Genomic DNA, 22,788 nt, shown 5'->3' with positions numbered 1-22,788 from the left:
TCTGTTTACCTCTTACACTCAACTTTCTGTCCTTATTGAATGAATATAATTACTTATAAATAAATAAATTATATTCACCGCCTATAAGTATTCAACTTTAGATTCATTACTTTAAGTGTGATGTTATCTTGTAGATGTAACTGTCTTGTTAAATAAGAAACACGGAGCCAATTGAAGAGTTAAAAGCCAAGAAGTCAGAGCAATAGCTGAGCGCTGAAAACCTTACCCTTCACTGCTTCTGCTATCTATCCTCTCCCCAAGAGAGCTACTTCTGCTTTTTTTTTTTTAATAGACTTTCTGTTCTGCCTTCTCATTGGTTGTAAACCCACCCACATTACATCCTCTTCACTGCCTGTCTGTACAGACCTCCAGGTCTTCTATGGTTGGTATTGAGATTAAAGGCGTGTGTCGCCATGCTGGCTGTATCTTTGAGCACATAGAGATCTGCCTAGCTCTGCCTCCAAAGTGCTGGGATTAAAGGTGTGCACCACCACTGCCCAGCTTCTACTATGGCTCGCTCTGACCCCAAGGCAACTTTATTAATATACAAATAAAAATCACATGTCAGTACAAATAAAATATCACCACATTATCTTTTCTTGAAACAATCTTCAATCATATTATAGCTACATGAGCCAAAACCGACTCATTTACAAATTGTGTATTAGTATACTTTTGTCCTAATCTTTAACACTCAGTGTTTCCTCTCTCATTGGAATATTTCTCAATCTTCTAAAACAGTAGAGGCACTTAAATCTTTCATGTTATATATGAGTAGTACTAATGACATATTTATTCTTTGTAATTTATTTGTTTGTACTATTGTATTTGTTTTTAAATTTTTTGTGTACCCTGTCTTAAGGATATTTCATACAATGTCATCTGCTAATCTATTGCTTTTAATATTTGGGGGCATAAAACTTGAAAATATATTTCTGTTTCTCTCATTTATATATTACCAATATGTATTTACATCATACTGATGTATATTTTTTTATATATTAATCCTTGTGAACATTGTTATTGTTATTAACTTTAAAATACCCATTATGAATCTAGTTTTTTCTTGTCTTCATAGTGGTTATTTTTGTCACACATTTTCTGGTTTTCTTTTTCCTTTACATAGTTGCTAGCCATTACTTCAAATGCTTTTTTGCCAACTAGAATTGTGAACACTGAAATTTTAAAAAGTATACACTTATCTTGTCAGTTTTATGTAACACACTACTAGTGACAAGTATTATTGCCCAGAAATATGCCAAGGGCCTAATAAAACTGACCAATTCAAGACTTTCTAAGACATTAGAATTGCTGCAATCAGGTTAGAATTGATTTGCAATTGTTGGGGTGTATAAAATGATAAAATACTGAGTGCTGCATGCTATTCAGTAGTTCACATCCACATACAAAATGTAAATTTGTATTTTGCAATTATTGTAATAGCTAAGAATTACATTTTCCCTTTATTTTAATATTTCATACAGGTTTATGAAGTCTTTTATTTTATTACTTTAAGATTTGATAACAAAGGCTTATGGAAAGTTTATGCCAAAAAACAACTTAGGAACAATCTATCACTAAACAGGGAATTTCTTATGTGTTCAAAAAAATACAGGCTCTTAATGTTTTATGTCAAGGATAAGAAGGCACCATTTCTATTCAAGTCTTATTTCCTTTATTTCTCTCTCAAAAATATGAATGTTCTGCAGTTTTGGAGCACTTTATGTTATCATTTTTCATGGAAGTACTAATTAAGCATATGCTTTAATGTTTAAATATGCTAATTAGTTAAAAATTTTGTTTACCTCTTAAATATTATGAAGAAAACACAAAACTAGCTTTACCTCTTATTGAAAGAACAATAAAAAATTAAAAGATATCAATCTAACTCCTATACCTTTAGATAAAAAAATACCTTTAAGTATAAATAAGACCACTTAAGGATAATGAAACCATATATATTTTTTTTATTAATACCAATTCTGAAGAAAGAACTAAGCAAAGTAAGATTGTTCAGAAAATCTAGCTATTATTATTCAGTTGTGTTGAGAGGATGCAATTGGATGTGTATCTAGACATATGAGTTAAGCGAGCATTTTGAGGATATGTACTTTTCAAATACTAGAGCTATGTCAAAGTGACAATTTTTATATATCAGTATACTGACAGGTAGATAATATGATCAATATGGTATTGGTCTTTTGTGGTTCTGCTTTATAAAGCTGTACATTTGTCTAAATTATTTGATTTGAAAGAAAGGAAAGCAGTATGGTGATAAGTACTGCATTATTTTTCATAACAATGGTTCTCAACCTTCCTAATGCTGCTACCCTTTAAAATAGTTTCTCATTCTCTATTAACCCCTAAACATAAAATCATTTTCATTGATACTCCATAAGTATTATTTTGCTTTTTATTATGAATTACTTATAATTAATCAATTTATTTTTGGAGATAAAGATTTCCAAAGGGGTCATGAGCCACAGGTTCAAAACCAGATTTATGACAATAAATCTACTTAAACAAAACTGATATTATTAGCAATTAAATAGGCATTAATAGTGTTTCTCTCATTAATTCATTTAATATGCCTCAGCTCATATTACTTCTGTCCATCATTAACATAGGCTGCTAAGATATAAATATAGAGAAGTCTGTTAGTTTCATCTAAGAATATCAAACATGCACCCATACAGATATTTGGTCTTCACTTTTTGCCTAAATGATGGGAATAAAGGGAAAGAATGATGTTTCATGTTTGTCAATTAGCATGTAGCAGGTAATAAATCATGAGCAAATCAGTGTATTTGCAGCACACACTGCCTAGAAGGATTGAACAGATTGTACCTTATAAAATTATGAGTTATAAATTTGTATGTGAACTTTTAAATGAAGGGGTTCATAAAACTTTAGCAATGACAATATGTTTCAAGATATAACAACCAAATGAATTTAAAAGTCAAACACATAATCTATGTAGCCAATCTCTTCTTTGTTGTATCAGGTGAATTCATGGCAGACTTGGGTTTGAACACACAACCTGCAGTTTGCCTTGCCTATTTAATTATTATATACAGCTCCAGTGGAGGCTACCCAAAACCTCTGAGTGGAATCAATGGTTGCATGCTATGAATTTCAATGTTTTTATTGTACACTTAAATGATTATGCTTTTACAGGCACATAATTTAATGGAAATAAGGAATATCTTCCTACTGTCATTTTTTCATCATGTATCACATATCAAGTTAGTATAAACTTGTATTTTATTGTGTTGAAATGTTGGATTATGTGCATGGCTGGCTTGAACTTAATAAAAAAGAAAAAAAACTCAATGACTTTAGTGTGGGATTTAGGAAGAATTTCCAGCAGTTTCTGCAATGACCTCAATTACACTTCCACTACATTATGCTAGGTATTTGTATGAAGTAGCATTTTCATTATTAATGGTTACAAATTCAAAATGAGGTCGAAAACTTTTGAATGTCCTTTCTGACTGTGCTGGTTGGTGTTACGTTAACTTGACACAAACTGGAGTCATCTGAGAGGATGGATTCTCAATTGAGAAATTTCTTCCATAAGATCTCGCTGTACACAAACCTGTATGGAATTTTCTCAGTGATTGATGTTTGAGGGGCCAGCACATTCTGGATGCTATCACTCCTTGAATGATGATGGTCCTGGATTCTCTAAGAAATATGGCTGAGAAGTCCACAAGGAACAGTGCAATAGGTGGCATTCCTCCATGGCCTCTGTAGTAGCTCGTAACATCTTTCACCAGGTCCTGCCCTGACTTCCTTCAGTATTCAGGAATATGTAAGCCAAACAAAGCCTTTCCTCTCCAAACTGCTTTTGGTCAAAGCGTTTCATCACAGCAATAGTAACCCTAACTAAGATGGAGGTTGACACCAGGAGTGGGGTGTTATTGTGATAGACTTGACAATGTTTTTTGTTTTTTTTTGTTTTCTCATTTGTTCAGATTGTAGAATGATTTTGGAATATTGAAATAGAAAAGCTATGAATGTCGAGAGCTAAATGGGATACTCTTTCAGAGCTTTGAAGATAATACTGTGAACCATAAAGACAATAGAAGACTGGTTCATGGAGTACTGTGGGATGTTTAAAGACACTGAGACACTGTTAGGTCATATGATGCTTTGAATGAATACTCTGTGGCTCTGATCACCTGGATCTCTAGAATCAGCAGCTGACACACTTACTAAAACACTGTCCTACAGTATCAAATACTCATCAAGTGTTTAATTATTTAAGCAGATATAAATGATCTCATGCATGTTATTACCATTTAAATTTGTTTTCATCTTTAATAAGTTAAAAAATTGTGAAATTATGTATATACTAAAAACTGTTGAAAAATAAATTTACTTAGATTTATTTTCATTAGATGTTTGCTCTAAATATGTTATATGCCTGCTTCATATTCCATATGCCTTGAGTTTCATAAAACTTTATATGCAAAAAAGAGATGATGACCAGAAAAAAATGTAAGATGTCTGCACTTGAATTCATTTTATGAAGAAATCCTATGTGAACTTATTTTTTTTATAACTGTATTGTGTTTTAACTGTTAAAATACATTGTTGCCTTGAAGGAGGAGGGAATGGGGGTGAACTGAGGGGGGGGAAGGCTGTGGGGTGGGAGGAGAGAGGACAGGGGAATCTGTGGCTGATATGTAAAATTAAATTAATTATAAGATAAAAAATACATTGTTGCATTATGTCATACCTTTCAGTACATTATTTCTTACATTCTTTTTTAAATTTTTTATTTGTTTTCTTCATGACAGGGTTTCTCTGTGTAGTTTTGGAGCCTCTCCTGGGAACTTTCTCTGTAGACTAGGCTGAGATGGGCATCAGTCATCCTACCACACTGCAAAAGAGGTAACTAGGCATCAAAGGAATTAAACATACATATTTGGTTTTTGTTTGTTTGTTTTTTAAGATATATTTTCTCTGTGTAGCTTTGGTGCCTTTCCTAGAACTCATAATGTAGCCCAGGCTGGTCTTGAACTCACAGATATCCACCTGGCTCTGCCTCCTGAATGCTGGGATTAAAGGTGTGCACCAGTGCCCCGCGAGATCAAAGGAATTGAATAGTATGTTCTGGTTCACATAACTTATAAATGGAGTTGGAGCCTTAGTATAATGAAATTTTGATATATGTGATCACTCTGATTTACTCAGTGTAGGAATCACTCATTAAAAAAAAAAAAAGATTATCTTTGACAAAGAGAAAACAGACCGACATTGATGTCAGAAAATAAATTAGAGAGTTCTATAAGCCAATGAACAAACAGCTGAGAAATCTCAAAATCTCTATTCTTTTTCCCAAGAATTTGAAGTTACATTTATTTATTTATTATTCATTCATTTATATATTAATTCATTTAAGTATTTTGAGAAAGGTTTTCTACATGCCCCTGGCTATCTTGGACTCACTATGTAGACCAGCCTTGACTGTCTCATGAGTGTTGGTACACATGCATTGCCACCATACTTGGCTGAAATAAATTTACTTAAACAAATGTAGTAGAGTCAAAATCTTTAAGTTAAGGTTATAGTGTCTTATCACAGCAATAGAAAGTAACTAGACAGAATTTTAGTTATTGAGAATGAATACTTCATGAATAATCATAGAAACTTTTCAATACACCAGAACACTAATTTTTAAGAGTCTTGAAATTATGAAAAATGAAAATATCCATATTATTTTTAAAACAGATCTCATGAAAGAATTTTTCCAGACTTTGCTTGATGTACTCAGATAATAATTTTCTGTTTTATTATTAATAAAAATTATTACCATTTATTGATTTTTCACAGGACTGTATTCAAGAGTTCAAAACTGTACTGGGCAGACAGTGATGGAGTTCTGGATTTTTAAATAGTGGTAGAAAAAGTTGATATCTAATTAAAATTGATATAGTAATAGCCAATATTCATCAAGGGCTCATAGTTCTATATTTTTTCAATTAGTAAAATTCCTCCTGAACAGAAAGCTTATTGGCCTCTTTCATTCTACTTAAATGGATAAAATTCAAAAGCTTCCTTCTAGTTTATGTACCAATACTTTTGTTTTCTTATCAACCACTGCTCAGAAGCTCAAAATTGACTGGTCTTCTCCACATGTGGTGACTATTGCCTTCAGGTAGCCTTATTGCTTGCATAATTTTTACACATGTGATGCAGAAGCTTAGAACTAAATTCTATCACAACACTCAGATGAAAGGAAAACTGCCAGTTAAAAAATAAGGTGTGGGTATATGTCTAAAGATTGTATGTGTGCTATATTTATTCCTTAAACAGTACATAACCTCACAGAAATATTCTTCATCATTGAAATAACTTAAGGTAGGATGTTATTAGTATATTATGATTAAATAATGCAAAAACAAAAACATAGAAATATCAAGTGGCTTGTGGGTGTTCTGATAGAGAGACAGTGACAGAGTATAGCTCTAGATTTTATTAGCTGTTAGAAAACTCAGGGTTTTATTCATAGTAGGCCAGCACTCTGCCACTGAAGCACTGGGACAACTTCTCAGATCAGATGTTCTAAACCAATAATTATGGGCACTAAGCTCAGGGATTTAACTGCTATGATAAAATTGAAAAATAACACATTAAACATTTAAAACTGTTATCTACTAATTCAAGTACTTATAGTTGTGAAAAGAAATAAATAAAACATATATATATATTCGTTTTTGTTACTTTACTTATTACTGCATTGTCATATAGCACTGTATAATTGCTCAAGATAGAATTTAGTGTCTCTTATTTGGAATAATAAAAAACTAGACTAGTGTTCCTAAAAATAACGATGGATAGAATATTTATAGGTAAGGTCATTGATAAATATTTCATAATACAGAAATAACTACAGTATCCTTTTGAATTTAGGATAATATTTAGTTTAAAAAGTTAATATATGAGCAAGAGAGATGGCTCAGCAGTCACTAGTCCTGGCTGTTCTTCCAGAGGACACTGGCCTGAGTAAAAGCCCCCACATGGCAACTATCAAAAGTCTGGAACTCCAGTACTAGGGGATCCAAGACCACATTCTAGTTTCCCTGGGTACCAGGCACACAAAAGAAATACAGATATCAATGCAGACACACTCCTCACCCACAAAATACATCAACAAAATAAAATAATAAACTAACCATACATATAAGCAAAATGTATTCATTCATTTTCATGTACAAGAATTTCGCGGAGCCAAGTGACAATACTAGGGTCCAGAAAAGGAGTATGTTCTACCTTCACTTAGTCTCTTACTCATAGCATGAGGGCTCTTCAATACCTAAATTAACATAGTTACTAAAAGTAGTGCTACAGTTTCTGTGCTATGTATAGATCAATAGCATCATTCTTTATCTTTCATTTCTGTGGGTTTTTAGAAGTTTCAGTCTGTTACGATCCCTGCTCTCCTGTCTTCCCATCCAGATGCGTTCCTTCTACGGTTAGTTTTTATTCTTCAGCAATTTCATACAGGTGTACAATATATTTAGATCATTTCCACCTCCCATGATGTCACCAATTCCTACCAGACCCTGCAAACATCTTCTAACTTTACGCCTTCTGTTATAACCCACAGAGTTCAGTTAGTGCTTCCTATATGTACATAAATGAGGGCAATCTCCTAGATCACAGGCAATCTACCATTGATTGTATCATGTGTCTTCTCTTCTTCATCAGCCATCACTTGATAAAAATTCTAGTGAAACAGGTTACTCCCAGAACATTCATGCCACCATGGCAGCAAAAGTTTTTCTTCACAATCCAGTCACTCTTATAGCTTGTTGGATTCACAGACAGGTAAGACTGTTCATGATAGGCTTTATTTCTCTAACATTCTGTAAAGCACCTTCTGACATTGTGAAAACAGGCCAGCAATGAGGAAGCTTCTATGTTAGATTAGTGTCACGTTGATTTAAATGTGTGATGGCTTCAGCTATAAGGTCATACTATCAACTTCTGGTAGGTAAAGAACAATGTGAACCCACTTATGAGTGAGTACATACCATGTTTGTCTTTCTGAGCCTGTGTTACCTCACTCAGGATATTTTCTAGTTCCATCCATTTGCCTGCATACCTCATGATGCTATTGTTTTTCTCTGCTGAGTATACTATCGTGTTTATGTACCACATTTTTTTTATCCTTTCTTAAGTTAAAGGGCATCTAGATTGTTTCCAGGTTCTGGCTATTACAAATAATGCTGCTATGAACATAGTTGAGCATGTATCCTTGTGGTATGATTGAGCATTCCTTGGGTATATGTCCAAGAGTAGTATAGCTGGGTCTTGAAGGAGATTGATTTCCATCCAGTGACTGATGGAAGATGAAGAGATCCACAACCAAGCCCCAGGTGGAGCTCCAGGAGTCCAACTGGTGAGAGAGAGGGAGGATTATATGAGCGAGAAATATTGAGACCATGATTGGAAAAAGCACAGGGACAAATAGCCAAACTAATGGAAACACATGAACTATGAACCAATAGCTGGGGAGCCCCCATGGAACTGGACTAGGCCCTCTGGTTAAGTGAGACAGTTGTTTAGCTTGAACTGTTAAGGAGGCCCCCAGGCAGTGAGATCAGGACCTGTCCTTAGTGCACGGAACATAGTGTCTATGTTGAGACACTTTGCACAGCCTTGGTACAGGGAGGAGCAGACTGGACCTTCCTCAACCGAATGTACCAGGCTCTGCTGACTCTCCAGGGAGACCTTGCTTGGAGGAGGTGGGAATGGGGGGATGAGGGGGAGAAGGCAAGTGGGTGGGAGGAGAGAGGACAGAGGAATCTATGGTTGATATGTAAAATGAATAGAAAATCTCTTAATAAAAAGAAAACAACAACGACAACAAAACCTTATCTCTCCAAACATTTTCAAAATGAAAGCAGTGTAGTTTGATGTTTTTAAAAAAACATTTAAAGCACATATCAAATATATTTTTTACCAGTGGTAAAAAAATAAAATCAGTGCTAACTGTTAACAAAAAAGAACAATGGGAAGAGCTTATATTATTTTGGGAGTCTAAGACAAACACCAGTAACCTAAGGGGATTTATTCTACACTTGGCATTGAGCTTTGGTTTGATTACTAAGAGAGACATTTTGTTTCTAAGATTGCAATTTATCTGTGTAATCTCATCAATATATTTGTATTTTGCAGTTTCACATTAGCCAATTTTTTGCTTCTCTGATACTTTTTGTTTATTTAATGGAATCATAGCAGTTATGGGCAAAATACTTCAATCTGCCTATCTACTTAAGTTATCTATGATTTGATTGAATATGTGACATGTATTTCAAGTAAAAATTATTTAAGTGTTTTATTTTCTTATTAAATAATGAGTGAATATATGAATTTCTGTACTTGGGGGATATACTAATGAAGCTATGTGAACATCAGTGAAAAAAGTGTTTTTCTTTGTAATTCTACTTTCACTTGGAACTATATAATATGTTAGAACTCTATTTTGTGTTTTCAGGTATAGATATCCCTTAGAAAGTTTTAAAATAATTATAAATAGAAATAAGACATTCCTTTTTATTATACAGTACAAATCTCTTGGGTATTCTGTCAAGTTGTTCTTCTGTGTCTCATCATGCAAAGAATGACTCATTATCAGTGAGGTATTATATCCGTGTTTTAGAATATGCTAATAGCTGAAAAATCATGTTGTTTATACTTTAAAAATACACAAAGCAGAAGAATGTATAAGAGGAAGGCATATAAATATCCAGGTAGGATTTTTTGTGGTGCTTTTTTTTTTTTTTTTGCCTGTGGAAGCCTTTAAGACATCCAGCCCCTTTTGCTAAAGGAAGATTTGTGTTAAGAGGACTGAGTTTAGTGTGAATGCCCTTTGTGGCACAGCTTTTATTAATCCCTCTGGATTTTAAAGAGATAAGATCTATCTATCTATCTATCTATCTATCTGTCTGTCTGTCTGTATGTCTGTATGTATGTATGTATGTATAAACACAGATACACACACAAAGACACACACACACACACACACACACACACACACACACACACACACGTTCCACTGTCTGATGTCCCCAAAATGGAAGTCTCAAGATAATTGATTTAAATGTTTAGAGCCCTTCATATGAGAAGTGTGGGACCTCAAGAATGGCTCAAAACATTTTGTAATCTGCTATGTATGATCCAAAGATTTCAGTGTACCTTTTTTCCCTGTTATATTTGTTTAAAAGAGGTTTAGGCAAGATTACATCCACATGTTATATTTGATATGGGCATAAGGATGTCATTCTTTTGAAATTGAATTAATAATAATTTTTAAAGTAGAGTATGTGTAAAGTTTATTAACTTCCACATTTTAAAAGCATCTATTCCAGTTCAATATTGTATGTATGGTGGATATCTAAAAGGAGAACCACATTAAAATGCATAGGTGTTATTAATAGAACATATTGGGCTATCAAATAAAACATGTTAGTAAGGCCCTCTAGGATCAGTTTCAGGCCCTTAGCTATTTAACATATTTATTAACAATCTGGATAGAGTGCTGAGAAGCAGATGATTCAAAATTGAGAGGAAAAGCAAATACAATGTTTGAAGATTAAAGATTCAATAAGATCTGGAAATTAATAGGATGGGCAAAGGGTTTCTTAAGTCAACATTAGCATATTTGTTAGCAAAGGAAGAAGCTAACTTAAATTGAAATTTTAAGTAAATTCTTGTTTTGCACTTGCATTGGAGAGGTTTGTCATCATGTGTTCTAGCCCAGAAACATCCAGAATATATGTGTATATATGTATACACTTATATATATATATATATATATATATATATATATATATATATATATATATATATACATACATACATACATACATAAGTGAACCATGGAGTTATGCACATGGTTATTTTAGATGTATGTGTGAGCAGTGAGATAAAGAGACAATAAACACCTTGATGTAGAACAGTGACTGAGTCACAGCATAGATGAGCTATGGACACATGACAGTCTTTGTCATAAAGTACTAAAAAATTCAACAGTTAGATATACAACCGGAGGTATGAATTAAATCATGATGTGGGATTAAACCACAGCTGTGGCATAGTTTTCTAGTTCTCCATAAAGAACAAAGTGTCAGTCAGAAAAACATATGGAGACACATACAGAGAAGAATCACTAAATAAATGATATCATGAAACATTTAAGTAAGATGAGGGAGAAATAAATTGCAAAAATTAGGATGAGCTGAAAAGGAGAGGCTAGGAACTAGATAAAATTGCTTATTATAGAAATTTTAAAATAAAAATTAGAGGCATAATTTTAAACACCTAAAAAGCAACAAAACTCAGTCATTTTTTGATTACTATGAGTTCTTTTTTTAAAAATCATTTTATATACCAACCACAGATATCCCCATCCCTCCTCCCTTTCCCCCCACCCCCTCTCCACAGCTGCAGAGAAGCTAGGAAACAAGGAGGACCCTAAGAGGGATGCATGAATCACACTGGGAAGGGGAAACAGAGGACATCCCCATGAGTAAACTGGGGATGAGGGCGGGAAGTGGAGGGGAGGGGATGAGGTATGAGAACAGGAGGGAAGAGGACCTTTGAGCTGGAGGAGGAATAGAGTGGGAAAGCAATGAAAGAGATACCTTGATAGAGTACGGGAGAAACCTGGTAGGGAAATTCCCAGGAATCCACAAGCACGAGCCAAGAATAGACTACTAAAATATTAGTGAGGGTGCCTGAACTGGCCTATCTTGGTAATAGGATTGGTGGAAATTCAGTCTTATACATAATACTAAGTCTGGTTTTTATGTAGTTGTTTTCCTATTAAACCAGATATTTCAGCTTCCATTTTGTCACTAACACTTAGGCTGTTTCAGTAAATTTACCATAAGGATTTTGATTTACTTTTTTATTACTTTTAGGTATCTCAGCAACTATATTTTACTTTTTACATAACTTGATGGCGACTTCACTATTTGTTTTTATTGAAAATATTTAATAAAGAAGTACAGGAAAAGCAGGCCCATGAAAACTAGGAAGAATCATTATAAAGTAATACAAGCATCAGCCTGGGTGTTTTATATTCATGTATTAATGCTGTAAATTGAAAGGCAAATGTGAATGTTAGAAGAATATCTTCATATCTAATAATGTCTAATGGAATTACTTAAAATTAGATGCTTGAAATAAGCATGCATTTAGAATATCCAGAGCTAATTAAGCATAATGAGTATTAGGGAATGATTAGGAAGTTAATGCAAGAGATTGATTACTTTGTAATGCAAAGACAGATATAACTGCTTTGAATATAAACTGGTTTTTAGGCTAAGCAAAATACATGTAGATGTGGAGATATTAATTTTCACTTATAGGTAGAAATATGAATTGTCTATATATAAACCGTTTTTGTTATTTAAATGACCTAGAGAGAATAAAATTGTTTCTTCAATTGTTTACTGATTTTTCAAGAAATAGATTTTTTTAAAAATGGACTACCTTCATTAGAATAAGCAATGAGCCGGGCGGTGGTGGCACACGCCTTTAATCCCTGCACTCTGGAGGCAGAGGCAGGCAGACCTCTGTGAGTTCCAGGTTAGCTTGGTCTCCAAAGCGAGTTCCAGGACAAGTGCAAAGCTACACAGAGAAACCCTGTCTTGAACCCCTCCCCCCCCCAAAAAAAAGACATTTAACTGCTCTTTTATATCTTTTATAGAAATATTATTTGATATTTTTATTCGTCCATATGATGAAAATTGGTAATTTCTCGTCCTCCATTGACTACTCACTCCTTCTCTCTCCTGTTAATCTTAATTCTTAAAAAAATGCCTCAGAGGACAGCAGAAGCCATCCAGGCTACCCTGCCTCTCAAGGCAGGCGCCAGTATGATAAACGTATATGTGATGGACTGGTGGGAAAGACAGAGAAAACGAAATAGTGCATGCACTATTGAGAGAGCTGGAACTGGAGGTGTAGCCATGGTGGTAGGTATGAAAGAGGGCTGAGGTCTACAGTGTAGCATGTTGCCCAGTACGGTCGGCAGGGTGGCATGCAGCAGCCTGGAGCTTAGGCAGCTGAAGACTCAGGACCCTGTATGCCCGTGAGTGGAAGGACTGGCCTGGCTCTGGGCACAGTGGAGCTCTTTGATGAGGAACGGTTCACTTTCTGCATCGGACCTCCTCAAAAGACCACTGTGGTTCATGATGCCGCTGGGAGGTCAAGTTGGTGGCTGTGGTCCATGCTGCTGCCCCCAGGCTGCGATGAAGCCTAAGATGCATGTGGAAGTACCTGATCTGTGCTTCTGACTGAATCCTTGGTTATGACCTCAGGCTTTGCTACCTAGGGGGTCAGGTATGTTGATGTCAGTGGCCTATGAAGCCACCTGGAGGGGGCGCGGCTTGCTGATATCCATGGCCTGTGCAGACACTTAGGCTATGTTGAGTCTCAAGGTCTGTGCTGCTGCTGAGGGCCTGGGCAGGGTGGTGGTCCTGATACAGCTGGACTGTGTTGTTGACGTGGCCCATTTTTGCCACCCAAGGCTCTGAGAGTATTTTTGGTCAATGCTGCTGCCTCAAGCCATGTTGATGAGAGAGGGCCATGCTGCAGGCCAGGCCCCACATTAATATGAGTGGCCAGTGTGGCACCCTGAGGCCACGTTGATGTCTGTGGTCCATGTGGCCACCGAGGTCTGGTCTGTGGTCAGTGCTGCCATCTGAAAGCCTAGTGATGACTGTGGTTCTACGGCAGCTGGAGCCATGTTCATGTGGTCCCTGCTGTCAACAGAAGCTGTGTGAAAGCCCGTTTACCATTGTGCTCACTGACTGTAAAGAGCCAGGAAGTTACTTTTGCAATGAGAGAAATGAATGCAGACACACGGTTGAGAAAAAGGGACACAGAAGGCTTCTCTGACAACACCACCCTCCCTCAACTCCCTCCCCACCCCTCCAAAAAGTAACAGCCTTAACACTAAGCCATCAAATAAAACTCTTAAAAAGCATGCTAAGAATGCTGAAGTGTAGCTCTCCACAACTAATGGCTTCTGTTGGGGGTCCAGGAAGAGAAGGACTCATTTCTATGCCAGGGGCAGGCCACGGGGAGTTTAGTCATGCCTCAGTAAGTATGCAGATTACATAAATTGGATATGTTTATGGTTTTTAATGTTTTTAATTTTGGGGAGGTAGGTCACAGTGTGGGGGAAAGACTGGGAAGTGATTGTGATCGGGGTCTATGTTGTGAAATTCCCAAAGGGTAAATAAAAATATTGCATTAAAAAAAATAGAATTACCACTCCTACTTTTATGGCTTCTTTATGTTATGTTATGTTATGTTATGTTACGTGTGTGACCCACTAAAGTTAATCAAAATTTCATTTTCTTTTGTATTTAAGATTGTAATATTATTACATCATTTCCCCTTTCTTCCCCCTTGCTATCTTTCAAATTCATGACCTCTTTTCATTATTTTTTACGAATAGATGACATAAATAGCAAAATATGGAATGTAGAATATATGTGGTCTGTTTGGCCTGTATAAAATTACTTGTATGTATCTTTTCTGAAAGAAATAGTCTTTTCTGGGGATAAGTACTTCATTGATGCTCAACCCTGAAAACATACATATATGTGACTATATATAGACTGAGCAAGCGATAGGGACATATATGTACAGACATATGTGCATTGTAATAGCGATTAAGGAAGAAAGAGAACATGAATTTGAAATAGAATTTCTCAGCATAGCACACATTTTAAAAATTAAAGACAAAGGCAGATTTGGTTGTTCATGCCAGTAACCCTAGAAGGAGGAGTCCAAGGCAGGTGGAAATACGAGCCCTCAGGCTACCTAGTGAGTTTCAGCACAGACTGTGTTAAAAAGTGATTGTCTATGTTAAAATAAAACAAAAAAAAATGAATTGAATTACAAAGTGAAGAAAAATTAACTTGGAGGAACAATGTTTAAAAAACGAATTTGTATACAAAGGCAATATATTTAAAGAGAAAACATGAGAGACACAAATATGAATTTGGTATGTTTGTGGGGCACCTGGCAGTGGTACCAGGATCTATCCCTGGTGCATGAACTGTTTTTTTTTTTTTTTTTTTTTTTTTTTTAGCCCATTACCTGTGGTGAGATGCCTTGCTCAGGCCCAATGCAGTGCGAAAGGGCTTGGATCTACCTCAATTTGATGTGGCTGGCTTTGCTGACTCCCAATGAGCCTAATACTTTCTGAGGAGTGTATGGGAGATGGAGTCTGGGAGCCAGGAGGGGGAAGAGGGGAGAGAGAGGGAACTGTGGTTGGTATGTAAAATGAACTAAAAATTTAGGAAAACAAACATATATCAAGACATTACATTTTACTCTATAACCATATATAATAATTAATAGATCAATTAAAAATAACATTGAACATTTACCCTAAAAAAAACCAAAAACCAAAAAACAAACAAACAAAAAAAAACCGGGCAGAAGCTCATCAGCAGCCTGTTTAAATGGCTGTGGAAGTTTTGCTGTACATTGCTGATATTCTGTGGTTGGGTGAACAGTCCTCTTGATGGAGTCATGAAGAGTCCCAGCAAGCCTTAGAGCAGGACATGTGCAATGCTGCTAGTCATTTCCCACTTGAAAGGAAATGCCAAGGCTTGAGTTGAAATTGAACTACTGGGTTAAAAACTTACCTGAAACCTATTTACAGAGGGAGACTAGGTTTACTGTTTGACACTGGGAATAGAAGCATGTCAGCTCCAGGATTATTTCTGTCGCCTTCACATCCTGTCTCCTAAAAATTATCTTAACAATTACAGTTTTATGAGTTCCCTTCACAGATGTAATTTTAACTATCTTGTCCAAAGTTTCCTGAAGTATTTTATCTTAAACTCGACAATTAACTTTCTTTGAAATCTAATCCTTCATAGCTTGATGTCAGGATATACTCTTTTTCTTTCTTATCACTATTTTTTCCCTTCTCTGGTTGCTAGTGAGCTTTAATGCATCAGTTGCATAATTAGTTTAAAAATACTCTTTAAATTTATTCTGCTAAAGATAATACCCTCCCATTAAATTTGAGACAAATCTCATTATTAAGTGTACAATCTTGCTTTCTCCATGTTATCTGATAGAAAAGATGAGATTATGGTTTAAAAATATCATTCAAATCAGGAAAATTTTATTCACATTGAAATTGAAGTTGGTTTCATTCTAGAAAATTAACTTAGTGAAATTTTGTGATCTCATATTACTTTTGGTGGATATTTAAAAGAATGAAATATTTTAATCTTCTTTTTATCACTTAGATAAAGATCAGTTCTTATCAAGTAGAAGGCTATACATTTTGGTAACAAGTATTTTCAGAGTTTTTATGGATATTGTGTATATGTATACATATACATATTATATATATGTATGAAGATAATTTAAGGAAAAGCTTTTATACAATATTGCTATGGTAATAATATTGAGCTTTCAGAATTCCAAATATAACAACTACCAAGTGAAAATAGTAAAAACAAAAATGTATTTTTTTTTGTATTTAGTATTGTATCATTAAGCATATGTAATATTAGGAAAATACAACTTGCATGTGATAAACACCTTGGGTCTTTTCAGAATGTAGTAAGAAAATCTAATAAAAAAAATCAGGGATAAATTGAAATAAAAGCATCACGATTCATGCTTGAACACATATTTTCTCTTAAAATATGTTTTATGTGTGTCCAACCCTGACCACCAACCAAAGCCCATAAGCTTATTAGTAATATATTTTCCTGTGGAAAAATTGGAAAATTAGTAAATATCTGTGTAACCCTATAATATCAGGATAAGAGCTTATTTGAGTTTATTTTCCCAGAAAGGCAAGAATACACAATGCCAGACAGAGGCATAACAGCTCTCAGGCTTGAAACCTGGAGAGGCAAACAGAGAATTTACATCATCTTTAATGCCAGGAATAAAGCAGGGAGAGCAAATAGTAAATGCTGCCTCCTTTTTTCTTTACAATCAAAATTGTTATGGAAAGCAGATTTTTTTTGCATCTAATCTGATCTGATGATAATTTCCTCTCTACCAACTCCACCCAGATCCTTCCTATTACCACCTAACCAAGACACATGTTCAAACACAGAGAAATCCTATAAAAAACACAAAAGCAGAATCCATACCATGTAAACAAAGGGCCTATAATGTTTTTTAAACATCTAATAAATCATTGTGAGACAAGGAAACTCCAAAAGTGATACTGAATTTCTTTTGTGTTGGGCATCTTCTACAGGGCATGGGACTTTCCATAAGAGTGCTTTGTATTTTCAGTATAACTCTGTTACAGAAAACTAACTTTCAGTTGTGAGTGGATATCAACTGGAACTAGTTCCTGGGTTAGAATGGGTGCTTGAGTTGACTTCTACCATCAGCCCTGAGACCCCACCAGGCCCAAACCTGTGCAGGCCCTGTAACTGTGAACAATGTCTCTTTGAACTCATATGAGTATCAGGTCTGTTGTATTTAAGGGTCTTTTTTCTTTGGTTGCCTCCAAGGCCTTTAGTTCTTACACTTATTCTCCTTCATCTTCTACAGAGTTCTCCAGGGCCCAAACAGAGGGAAAGGAGGATCCATTTATTCAGGACTGAGTATTCCAAGGTCTTTCCCTCTCTGCACATTATCCAGCTGTTTTGTCTCAGTATTTTCCCTTCTTAGCAGCAGCAAGACGTGTCTCTGGTGATGGCTGATTAGACACCAATCCACAATTAGAGCAGAATGTCATTCAAAGTCATTTTATTGCTAAGTTCCTTGAGCAGAACAGTATTATTTGGTTGTCCTATAGGTCCCTGAGCTATTTGTCTCTGGTTACTGACCACTCAACTATTTTTGCCAATGGGTTCAAAGTCATGTGGTCAACTTTACCTTGAAGGAGGTGTAGTTAGAGAGCTTCTCTCCAGGTTCCACCAAGCCCCAGCAGTCCCACAACCCACGTATAAAATAATCATACAGATACTTATATTATTTAAACTGCTTGGCCATTAGCTCAGGCCTACCATTGTCTAGCTCTTACTCTTATATTTAGCCCATTTCTGTTAGTCTATACTTTGCCACGTGGCTTGTGGCTTACCGGTATCTTTACATGTTGCTTCTCATGGCAGCGGCTGGCAGTGTCCCCTCTCTCGCCTTCCTCTTCATAGAATCCATTGGTTGGTGACTCCCAATTTTGTGAAACTATTACACTAGTGCATCTTGCATGTAGATTAGCATTGTAGATGGAAAGGGTGGTAGTAGGGTTGGTGTTACTCTTCCCTTAGTAGTATTTAGTATAATTTGAACACTAGTCATTAGGAAGAATGCTCTAGGTAGGCAACAGCTCAACTTCTTCATGTTCAATGAGTAGTGTAGGTGTTATCTTCTGCAACAGTGCTTTACTATAAATCTGTGGAGAGCAACTAATAACGTTGACAATACTCTGGGTTGTTTAAGGGTTCCATGGGGCCCCTTTGGTTAGTTCAGTATGGCATAACTTCATTTTGGAAATTGGAGAATTCATTTAATGACAAATTATAACATTGGAGCTCCATCTACTCCATTATTTGTTAATACCATTTAGAACACACACACACACACACACACACACACACACACACACACACACACACACACACATATATATATATATGCACACACACACACACACACACACACACACACACACACACACACACACACACACACACACACACACACACACACACACACTTTAGGAAGCTTCTACTCTAGTAAGTTTCTATATGGCCCCTCAAATGGACCTTAGTTTTAGCTGTCCCTTTATCTATTCCTTCCTCACCCACTTTTCCTTTCTCAGTTTACATTTGATCCTCCTGCTCCACTCACCTGCAACCTCATTCATCTATAACTGTCTAATATAATTCTTCTTCCTTCTTGAATTAATATACTCCTAGTACCTTACACTATTTCTAACCTCAGTAATTGTATGCATTATAATCTACTTATCAAAGGCTTAACAGCTAATATCCATAGTAAGTGAATACATTCCATATTTGTTTTTTGAAGGGTCTGAATGATTCAAGGTTCTCTAGAGTCATAGAACTTATGGAATAAATTTCTCTTCTCTCTCTCATATACATAGATAGAGATAGAGATAGATACTATATATTTATGGAAATTTATTGGAATGTCATATAGGATGTAGTCCAACAATAGCTAGTTGTGAATGGAAAGCCCAAGTATCTAGTAGCTGCTCAGTCCCAGGAGGCTGGGTGTCTCAGATAGTCTTCTGTATATGCTGGAATTCTGAAGAAGCAGCTAGTGAAGGAATGGATGTACTATCAAGATAAGGGCAAACCAGTGCCAATGAGTTCAAGGCCATTTACCACTTTTTCCTCTAGCACTTTCACTATGTTTACCATGTTTTTGAAGTCTTTGAACCATTTGGAGGTGATTTTTGAGCAGAGCAATAAGTATGGATCTATTTGAATTCCTCTACAAGTAGTCATCAAGCCTGACTAGCAACATATTAAAGATTCTATATTTTTTCCATTGTGCATTTCTTGCTTCTTTCTCAGAAAGCATGTTTCCTTAAGTCTCTGCAATTATGCCTGGGTCTTCAATTTGATTCCATGATCAAAGGTATCTGTTTTTATGGCAATACTACTCTGTTTTTATCACTAGAGGATTATAGTACAACTTGAAATTGGGAGTGGTGAGACCTCCTGCAGTTTGTTTATAGTTTAGGATAGTTTTAACTGTCCTTGGCTTTTTGTTTTCCCATATGAAACTGAAAATCAAATTTTCATGTCCCATAAAGATTTGTGTTGGAACTTTGATGAGTACTGCATTGAATTTGTAAATTGCTTTGGTAGGTTGAGCATTTTTTATTATACTAAGCCTACAGATCTATGAGCATGGGAGATCTTTCCATATTCTGATTTCTTCTTCAATTTCTTTCTTCAGTGTCTTATAGTATTATGATACATGTTTTTCACTTATTTGATAAGAGGTGTGTGCATTTGTATAAACATATATATGTATAAACACAAAAACATACATAAGTATTAGGTTTATAATAGTGATCAAATTAAGAACTCTGTGTATGCACAAAAACCATATATATATATACATATAGCATGATACATATTGTTTCCTTGATTTCTTTCTCAGTCCATTTGTCATTTGCATTTTGGAAAGTTACTCATTTTGAATATTAATTTTTTATCCAGCCAATTTCCTGAAATTATTTATCAGCTGCAGGTGAAGCCTTAGAATCCCTTATGTATAGAATCACACCATCTGCAAATATAGATACCTTAATTATTCTCTTGCCATTTGTGTTCCCTTGTTGTCTTATTGCTCTGGTTATGGGTTCAATTATTATATTTAATGGACATGCAGAGACTGGACAACCTATTCCTGATTTTGTGGAAATTCTTTGAGGTGTTTCCCTTTTTGTTGTTGTTGTTGTGGCTTGCTCTCCCTCATATTTATTATAGTGAGGTATGTCCCGTGTATCTCTGGTCTCTCTAGAACTTTCATAATGAAGCAGGTGTTTGATTTTGCTAAGCCCTTTTTTCATTTAACAAAATGCTCATGTGGTTTTTGACTTTCAATTTGTTCATGTTTTGGATTACGTTTATTGACTTACATAAGGTGAACCATCCCTGAAACACTGGGATGAAGCCAACGTGATCAAGGTGTATGATATATTTAATGGGTTCTTATGTTCAGTTTGGATATATTTTATTGAGAATTTTTTGCCTCCATATGTATGAAAGAAATTGGTCTGCAATTCTCTTTTATTTTGAGTCTTTTTTAGTTCGGGTACCAGTGTAACTGGCACTTTGTAAAAAGTTTTGAGCCATGCTCCTTCTGTTTCTACTTTGTAGACCAATTTGAGGAGTTCTCTGCTTAATTCTTTGAAATATAGGCAGACGTATGAGTTCAAACCTTTGAGCTCTGGGCCTCTTTTGGTTGGGAAACTTTTAATTATTACCTCTATTTTACTGAGGGTTATAGGTCTCTTTAAATTGTCTATCTGATCTTGATTTAACTTTGGTAGATAGTATAGTTCAAGAAAATTATCCACTTTTTATATTTCCCAATTGGAGGAAGTATAGGTTTTTAAAATATATCCTCATGATTCTTGGGAATTTTTTTCTATGTCTGTCTTAATGCCTCCCTGTCAGTCTCTAATTGTGTTAATTCAGATCTTCTCCCTCTGTCTTTTAGTTAAACTCACAAGGGTTTGAATCTTGTTGATTTTCTCAAAGAACCAACACTTTGTTTCATTGATTCTTCATATTATTTTGGTTCCTATTTTACTGATTTTAGCCCTGAGTTTGATTATTTCTTGCTATCTGCTCTTTTAACACATCATCTCTTCTATTTGTTCTAGGGTTCTCAGGTATGTCATTATGTTAGTTTTCCTGTTCTAAAGGTGAAATGACACTGTGATTAATGAGTTTCACTAGTTTGTAGGAAACGTAAGAATACCTAACTGAAGTTAAATTGCTACATCTTTTTGCACATGAAGCCATGAAGCTAAGGTAAAAATTAGTAAATAGAATTTGTTTAAGGGTAAAAATATCAAATTGTCATGTCTCTTCTGTTTTTGTAACCACTACTATTTATATTCACTTCAAATATCTTTAAATGACTTTCTACTTGAAAAATACTGAATTTTATGAGCTGATTTTTCACTCATCATTGTTAGAGATTACTCATACCAGATAATATGAAATCATACCAGAATTTTTTAAATAGACACAATCTTCTTGACCATAAATATCAGTTCTCATCAGCATGTGCAATCCAGGGGATGCTGTACATGAATTACTTTTCAAAATTGGATAAGAGTTAAAATATGAATAGAAAAGAACAAAACATATTTTGTTTTAATATTGATAATATTCAGTAGAAATACATTTTGAAATCTTATTTTTTAGAAAACATTGACAGTAGAGGACATTATTTGATATATTTCAAATGCAAAATTGCTAAAAGAGAATAACTCCCCCAAGGTCATATGTCTTGCAGCTTTGCAAGATGCTGTGTTTGGCACCTAGGTACCAGGGCTCTGGTACCAGTAGCTCATTAGCTTCATCCATAAAGGAATGGATGCCCTTTAAGAAGAAATAAATGAAAAGTCATTGAAAAGTAGGGCAGAAATTGCTACCATGGATACCAAGCTGGACATAGTGATATAGTTATGTATTTTGAGAAATTGATGGGAAAAAAAGTGCAGGGAGAACAAGGAGAAAATACAAAATACTGCTACCAAAGTCTTCCAAGGACAAACCAGTATGACCCTACTTCAATTTAGATCTCTCCCAAAGTCACCCACACATTTTGCATGAAGATGCTAGCAATAAATGAGGTTAAAGGGGTAGGGAATACACCAAAACTATTCTTGAGACAATCAATAGTAATTTTTACAATATTTAAATAAGGACAAAAATCAATACATCTTAGAATGATATCCAAACTCAAATGTAGCCAAGAGTGGGAATGGCAAAATTAATGGATTTCAAAGGCAAATTGCCATATAGAAAACATGAAGCTAAACCATGGAAGATTTAGCTAGCAATGGAAGAGCAATGAATTCATATAAATATTGTCCTTCCCTAAGACCATGTAAGAAATATACTGGCAAAATTAAGGCAAAAACTATTGGATTAAACTTATTAATCATTCAAATAAATAGCATACATGAACTTTATTATGGAAATTCTTACATAACAAACTTAATTTTAAAATATTTCTGCTTTTAATATTTATATGGTT

This window comes from Onychomys torridus, chromosome 9, assembly GCF_903995425.1.
Source record: "Onychomys torridus chromosome 9, mOncTor1.1, whole genome shotgun sequence".
In the NCBI taxonomy this organism is placed as follows: Eukaryota; Metazoa; Chordata; class Mammalia; order Rodentia; family Cricetidae; genus Onychomys; species Onychomys torridus.
This window is presented reverse-complemented; position numbering follows the sequence as displayed.